Here is a 6,407-nt window from a genome sequence, read left to right as displayed (position 1 = left end):
GATAGATTTCAAATAGCTCTGATATAGCAGAAACGACTAAATTATGAAATTGCTAAATTGGGAATTGTATTTCAACCCAGAACAAAAAATGTGCTTTGACGGACACTAAATAACTTTACCAGCCACAACAGGACAGCGGTAACGAGAGATTTAGCGGGATATAAATTTGAGGCCTAGTATTTAGGCGCTGGGTGACAGGTATGGGTTTAGTGACAGAATTAGATTTGGAAATGCACAGTAGCGGGTGTGTGAAGTTATTCTGAATGACCCTATGTGCACCTTGAATATTATATACCCTTTTAGGGATAGATTTCAAATAGCTCTGATATAGCAGAAACCACTAAATTATGAAATTGCTAAATTGGGAATTGTATTTCAACCCAGAACAAGAAATGTGCTTGAACGGACACTAAATAACTCGCCCAGCTACAGCACTAAGGACAGATTTAGCGGGATATAAATTTGAGGCCTAGTATTTAGGCGCTGGGTGACAGGTATGGGTTTAGTGCCAGAATTAGACTTGGAAATACACAGTAGCGGGTGTGTGTGAAGTTATTCTGAATGACCCAATGTGCACCTTGAATATTATATACCCTTTTAGGGATAGATTTCAAATAGCTCTGATATAGCAGAAACCACTAAATTATGAAATTGCTAAATTGGGAATTGTATTTCAACCCAGAACAAGAAATGTGCTTGAACGGACACTAAATAACTCGCCCAGCTACAGCACTAAGGACAGATTTAGCGGGATATAAATTTGAGGCCTAGTATTTAGGCGCTGGGTGACAGGTATGGGTTTAGTGCCAGAATTAGACTTGGAAATACACAGTAGCGGGTGTGTGTGAAGTTATTCTGAATGACCCAATGTGCACCTTGAATATTATATACCCTTTTAGGGATAGATTTCAAATAGCTCTGATATAGCAGAAACCACTAAATTATGAAATTGCTAAATTGGGAATTGTATTTCAACCCAGAACAAGAAATGTGCTTGAACGGACACTAAATAACTCGCCCAGCTACAGCACTAAGGACAGATTTAGCGGGATATAAATTTGAGGCCTAGTATTTAGGCGCTGGGTGACAGGTATGGGTTTAGTGCCAGAATTAGACTTGGAAATACACAGTAGCGGGTGTGTGTGAAGTTATTCTGAATGACCCAATGTGCACCTTGAATATTATATACCCTTTTAGGGATAGATTTCAAATAGCTCTGATATAGCAGAAACCACTAAATTATGAAATTGCTAAATTGGGAATTGTATTTCAACCCAGAACAAGAAATGTGCTTGAACGGACACTAAATAACTCGCCCAGCTACAGCACTAAGGACAGATTTAGCGGGATATAAATTTGAGGCCTAGTATTTAGGCGCTGGGTGACAGGTATGGGTTTAGTGCCAGAATTAGACTTGGAAATACACAGTAGCGGGTGTGTGTGAAGTTATTCTGAATGACCCAATGTGCACCTTGAATATTATATACCCTTTTAGGGATAGATTTCAAATAGCTCTGATATAGCAGAAACCACTAAATTATGAAATTGCTAAATTGGGAATTGTATTTCAACCCAGAACAAGAAATGTGCTTGAACGGACACTAAATAACTCGCCCAGCTACAGCACTAAGGACAGATTTAGCGGGATATAAATTTGAGGCCTAGTATTTAGGCGCTGGGTGACAGGTATGGGTTTAGTGCCAGAATTAGACTTGGAAATACACAGTAGCGGGTGTGTGTGAAGTTATTCTGAATGACCCAATGTGCACCTTGAATATTATATACCCTTTTAGGGATAGATTTCAAATAGCTCTGATATAGCAGAAACCACTAAATTATGAAATTGCTAAATTGGGAATTGTATTTCAACCCAGAACAAGAAATGTGCTTGAACGGACACTAAATAACTCGCCCAGCTACAGCACTAAGGACAGATTTAGCGGGATATAAATTTGAGGCCTAGTATTTAGGCGCTGGGTGACAGGTATGGGTTTAGTGCCAGAATTAGACTTGGAAATACACAGTAGCGGGTGTGTGTGAAGTTATTCTGAATGACCCAATGTGCACCTTGAATATTATATACCCTTTTAGGGATAGATTTCAAATAGCTCTGATATAGCAGAAACCACTAAATTATGAAATTGCTAAATTGGGAATTGTATTTCAACCCAGAACAAGAAATGTGCTTGAACGGACACTAAATAACTCGCCCAGCTACAGCACTAAGGACAGATTTAGCGGGATATAAATTTGAGGCCTAGTATTTAGGCGCTGGGTGACAGGTATGGGTTTAGTGCCAGAATTAGACTTGGAAATACACAGTAGCGGGTGTGTGTGAAGTTATTCTGAATGACCCAATGTGCACCTTGAATATTATATACCCTTTTAGGGATAGATTTCAAATAGCTCTGATATAGCAGAAACCACTAAATTATGAAATTGCTAAATTGGGAATTGTATTTCAACCCAGAACAAGAAATGTGCTTGAACGGACACTAAATAACTCGCCCAGCTACAGCACTAAGGACAGATTTAGCGGGATATAAATTTGAGGCCTAGTATTTAGGCGCTGGGTGACAGGTATGGGTTTAGTGCCAGAATTAGACTTGGAAATACACAGTAGCGGGTGTGTGTGAAGTTATTCTGAATGACCCAATGTGCACCTTGAATATTATATACCCTTTTAGGGATAGATTTCAAATAGCTCTGATATAGCAGAAACCACTAAATTATGAAATTGCTAAATTGGGAATTGTATTTCAACCCAGAACAAGAAATGTGCTTGAACGGACACTAAATAACTCGCCCAGCTACAGCACTAAGGACAGATTTAGCGGGATATAAATTTGAGGCCTAGTATTTAGGCGCTGGGTGACAGGTATGGGTTTAGTGCCAGAATTAGACTTGGAAATACACAGTAGCGGGTGTGTGTGAAGTTATTCTGAATGACCCAATGTGCACCTTGAATATTATATACCCTTTTAGGGATAGATTTCAAATAGCTCTGATATAGCAGAAACCACTAAATTATGAAATTGCTAAATTGGGAATTGTATTTCAACCCAGAACAAGAAATGTGCTTGAACGGACACTAAATAACTCGCCCAGCTACAGCACTAAGGACAGATTTAGCGGGATATAAATTTGAGGCCTAGTATTTAGGCGCTGGGTGACAGGTATGGGTTTAGTGCCAGAATTAGACTTGGAAATACACAGTAGCGGGTGTGTGTGAAGTTATTCTGAATGACCCAATGTGCACCTTGAATATTATATACCCTTTTAGGGATAGATTTCAAATAGCTCTGATATAGCAGAAACCACTAAATTATGAAATTGCTAAATTGGGAATTGTATTTCAACCCAGAACAAGAAATGTGCTTGAACGGACACTAAATAACTCGCCCAGCTACAGCACTAGGGACAGATTTAGCTGGATATAAATTTGAGGCCTAGTATTTAGGCGCTGCGTGACAGGTATGGGTTTAGTGACAGAATAGACTTGGAAATACACAGTAGCGGGTGTGTGTGAAGTTATTCTGAATGACCCAATGTGCACCTTGAATATTATATACCCTTTTAGGGATAGATTTCAAATAGCTCTGATATAGCAGAAACCACTAAATTATGAAATTGCTAAATTGGGAATTGTATTTCAACCCAGAACAAGAAATGTGCTTGAACGGACACTAAATAACTCGCCCAGCTACAGCACTAGGGACAGATTTAGCTGGATATAAATTTGAGGCCTAGTATTTAGGCGCTGGGTGACCGGTATGGATTTAGTGACAGAATTAGACTGGGATATGGCCAAAAAATAAACAGACTATTGCTGTTTAAATGCACTTGGTGTGACAGCTTCACCCTGATGTAGGCTTTAGCCAAAAAACAACCACACCATTGAGGGTTAAATGCACTTGGTGACAGGCGCAGCTTGCCCCTGATTTAGTATATGGCCAAAAAATGAACAGACTATTGCTGGTTAAATGCACTTGGTGTGACAGCTTCACCCTGATGTAGGCTTTAGCCAAAAAACAACCACACCATTGAGGGTTAAATGCACTTGGTGACAGGCGCAGCTTGCCCCTGATTTTGTATATGGCCAAAAAATGAACAGACTATTGCTGGTTAAATGCACTTGGTGTGACAGCTTCACCCTGATGTAGGCTTTAGCCAAAAAACAACCACACCATTGAGGGTTAAATGCACTTGGTCGCAGCTTGTGCTGGCGCACCACAAGACACAAAATGGCCGCCGATCACCCCAGAAAAATGTGACTGACAAACGGTCTGTGCAGCCTAAAAACAGTGAGCAATTGAGGATCAGCAGCTCAATGATCCACAGCTGCAGATCGATCAGTTAATCAAGTCCTTTGGAGGAGTTAATCTGCCTAATCTCGCCCTACTGTCGCAGCCGCAACCTCTCCCTACGCTAATCAGAGCAGAGTGACGGGCGGCGCTATGTGACTCCAGCTTAAATAGAGGCTGGGTCACATGGTGCTCTGGCCAATCACAGCCATGCCAATAGTAGGCATGGCTGTGATGGCCTCTTGGGGCAAGTAGTATGACGCTTGTTGATTGGCTGCTTTGCAGCCTTTCAAAAAGCGCCAAGAAAGCGTCACAAAAGCGCGAAGAAAGCGACGAACACCGAACCCGAACCCGGACTTTTACGAAAATGTCCGGGTTCGGGTCCGTGTCACGGACACCCCAAAATTCGGTACGAACCCGAACTATACAGTTCGAGTTCGCTCATCCCTACTTGCTACCTCTTCAAGTAGCTGATTGGCATGGATGCTGGGATTCAGATCCCCACCAATCTGATATTTATGACCTCTCCTGAGGATAGGTCATCAATATTCAACCACTACACAACCCCTTTAATTCAGCAATATCCTATGTGTAGCCTCAGTAATACACATTTTAGAATTACTATTGTCAGTGAACTACCCGTACAGCAGGTTGTGTTTGCTTTTGTCATTTATATCTTAGGAACAGATTTTTCCCATTTTTAACATTATACATTTTGCATGATTTTTTTAAATAGTAGCTCTAAATCTCCATTCGGCCATATAAAACGATCTAAATGCATACTTGTTAACACTAGGTAGACAGTGGAATTTGTTAATTCCTGTTCAGTGCAGCAGATTCTCCTGCATCCAGTTTTCTACCAGCTAATAGAAATTCAGTATGTGATTCTTCTATCTGATCTTCTAAATTCCCTTAATCTCAGGGTCAAAGACAGATCCTTGAGAGACCAAAAACAGCTTTATCCAGCAGTTGACAGCTCTATTACAGTATCAGTGGAATGCATATGACCAGAACAGCAGCTTTTCTAATGATTCCTATATTCTTATTGTTCTAAATTAATCAGGTAATGAGAATGCATGGTACTTGTCCTTTGTAATCTATCTACCAATAGTTCTCAATTAGTACTATGAAAGAAATTGGTATATAATATTCAATAGAAGAATAGAAATTCTAACCGTTATTCTAATAGGTTTTTCCTCTTAATATATAGCTAATATTTATTATTTTCAATTTAAAACGGAAAATTCCAAATCATCAATCCTACTGTGAGCGCTACAGGTCTCGGGTGCGGTGGGTTCTGTTCACACCGATTTCCAATATACAAGACAAATGAGAAACCGCGCTGCTCCCAGCAGATACAGATCCGGCCAGCTTGAAAGATGTAGGCACTCCTTGATGTAACCAATCACTGTTTGGTTAATACTTCAAAATAAACTCCTACTCGTCTCTCCTATAGGCAAGTGGATAGAGGAGCAAGAGATAGTAAGGTACTGTAGTTGCTTTTATAAAACAAGCATTTATTGTACTTACAAGATCATAAAAAATACAGGCATAGCAGATTCTTAGATTGGTCTCCTGCCTAGTGTCCAACCTGGGTTTCACCTCTGCTTCATCAGGGGCGTAAGTACCACCCTTTTATATCCGACCGGGAGTTACTCCTCCCTCCACCTATCTAAGATGATCCCCTCCATTCACAATCCCAATTCATATTCCTTTTCATATTTTCAATGCATTGTGTCCATAAAATTACATTCATTGTTCATACATAAAAAAAATCTAAAACCATAGTTTTTTTAAATACAATAAAAAAAAAAAACTCTTATCCCACCCTCTAACACGCTTCACAAATCCATCAATGAAAACCACACTTTACCTCTCCTTCATGGTCACAGCCATTCAGTGATCACTAGTCTAGTCCCAATAATATAAACAGAATCATGTGCACAGCGTCAACCAATAATCTAACGCTGCAAAACTCATTCATATAGGTGGAAACCCAGATTCTCTGTCACTAAGAGGAGGTGCAAAATGTTCCACATCAGGGAATCAAGGGGACCCGGAGGGAAGAGATTCTGGCGGTTCAAGGATAGCGCGAAAAAAGAA

This window comes from Bufo gargarizans, chromosome 10, assembly GCF_014858855.1.
Source record: "Bufo gargarizans isolate SCDJY-AF-19 chromosome 10, ASM1485885v1, whole genome shotgun sequence".
NCBI classification, from domain to species: domain Eukaryota; kingdom Metazoa; phylum Chordata; class Amphibia; order Anura; family Bufonidae; genus Bufo; species Bufo gargarizans.
This window is presented reverse-complemented; position numbering follows the sequence as displayed.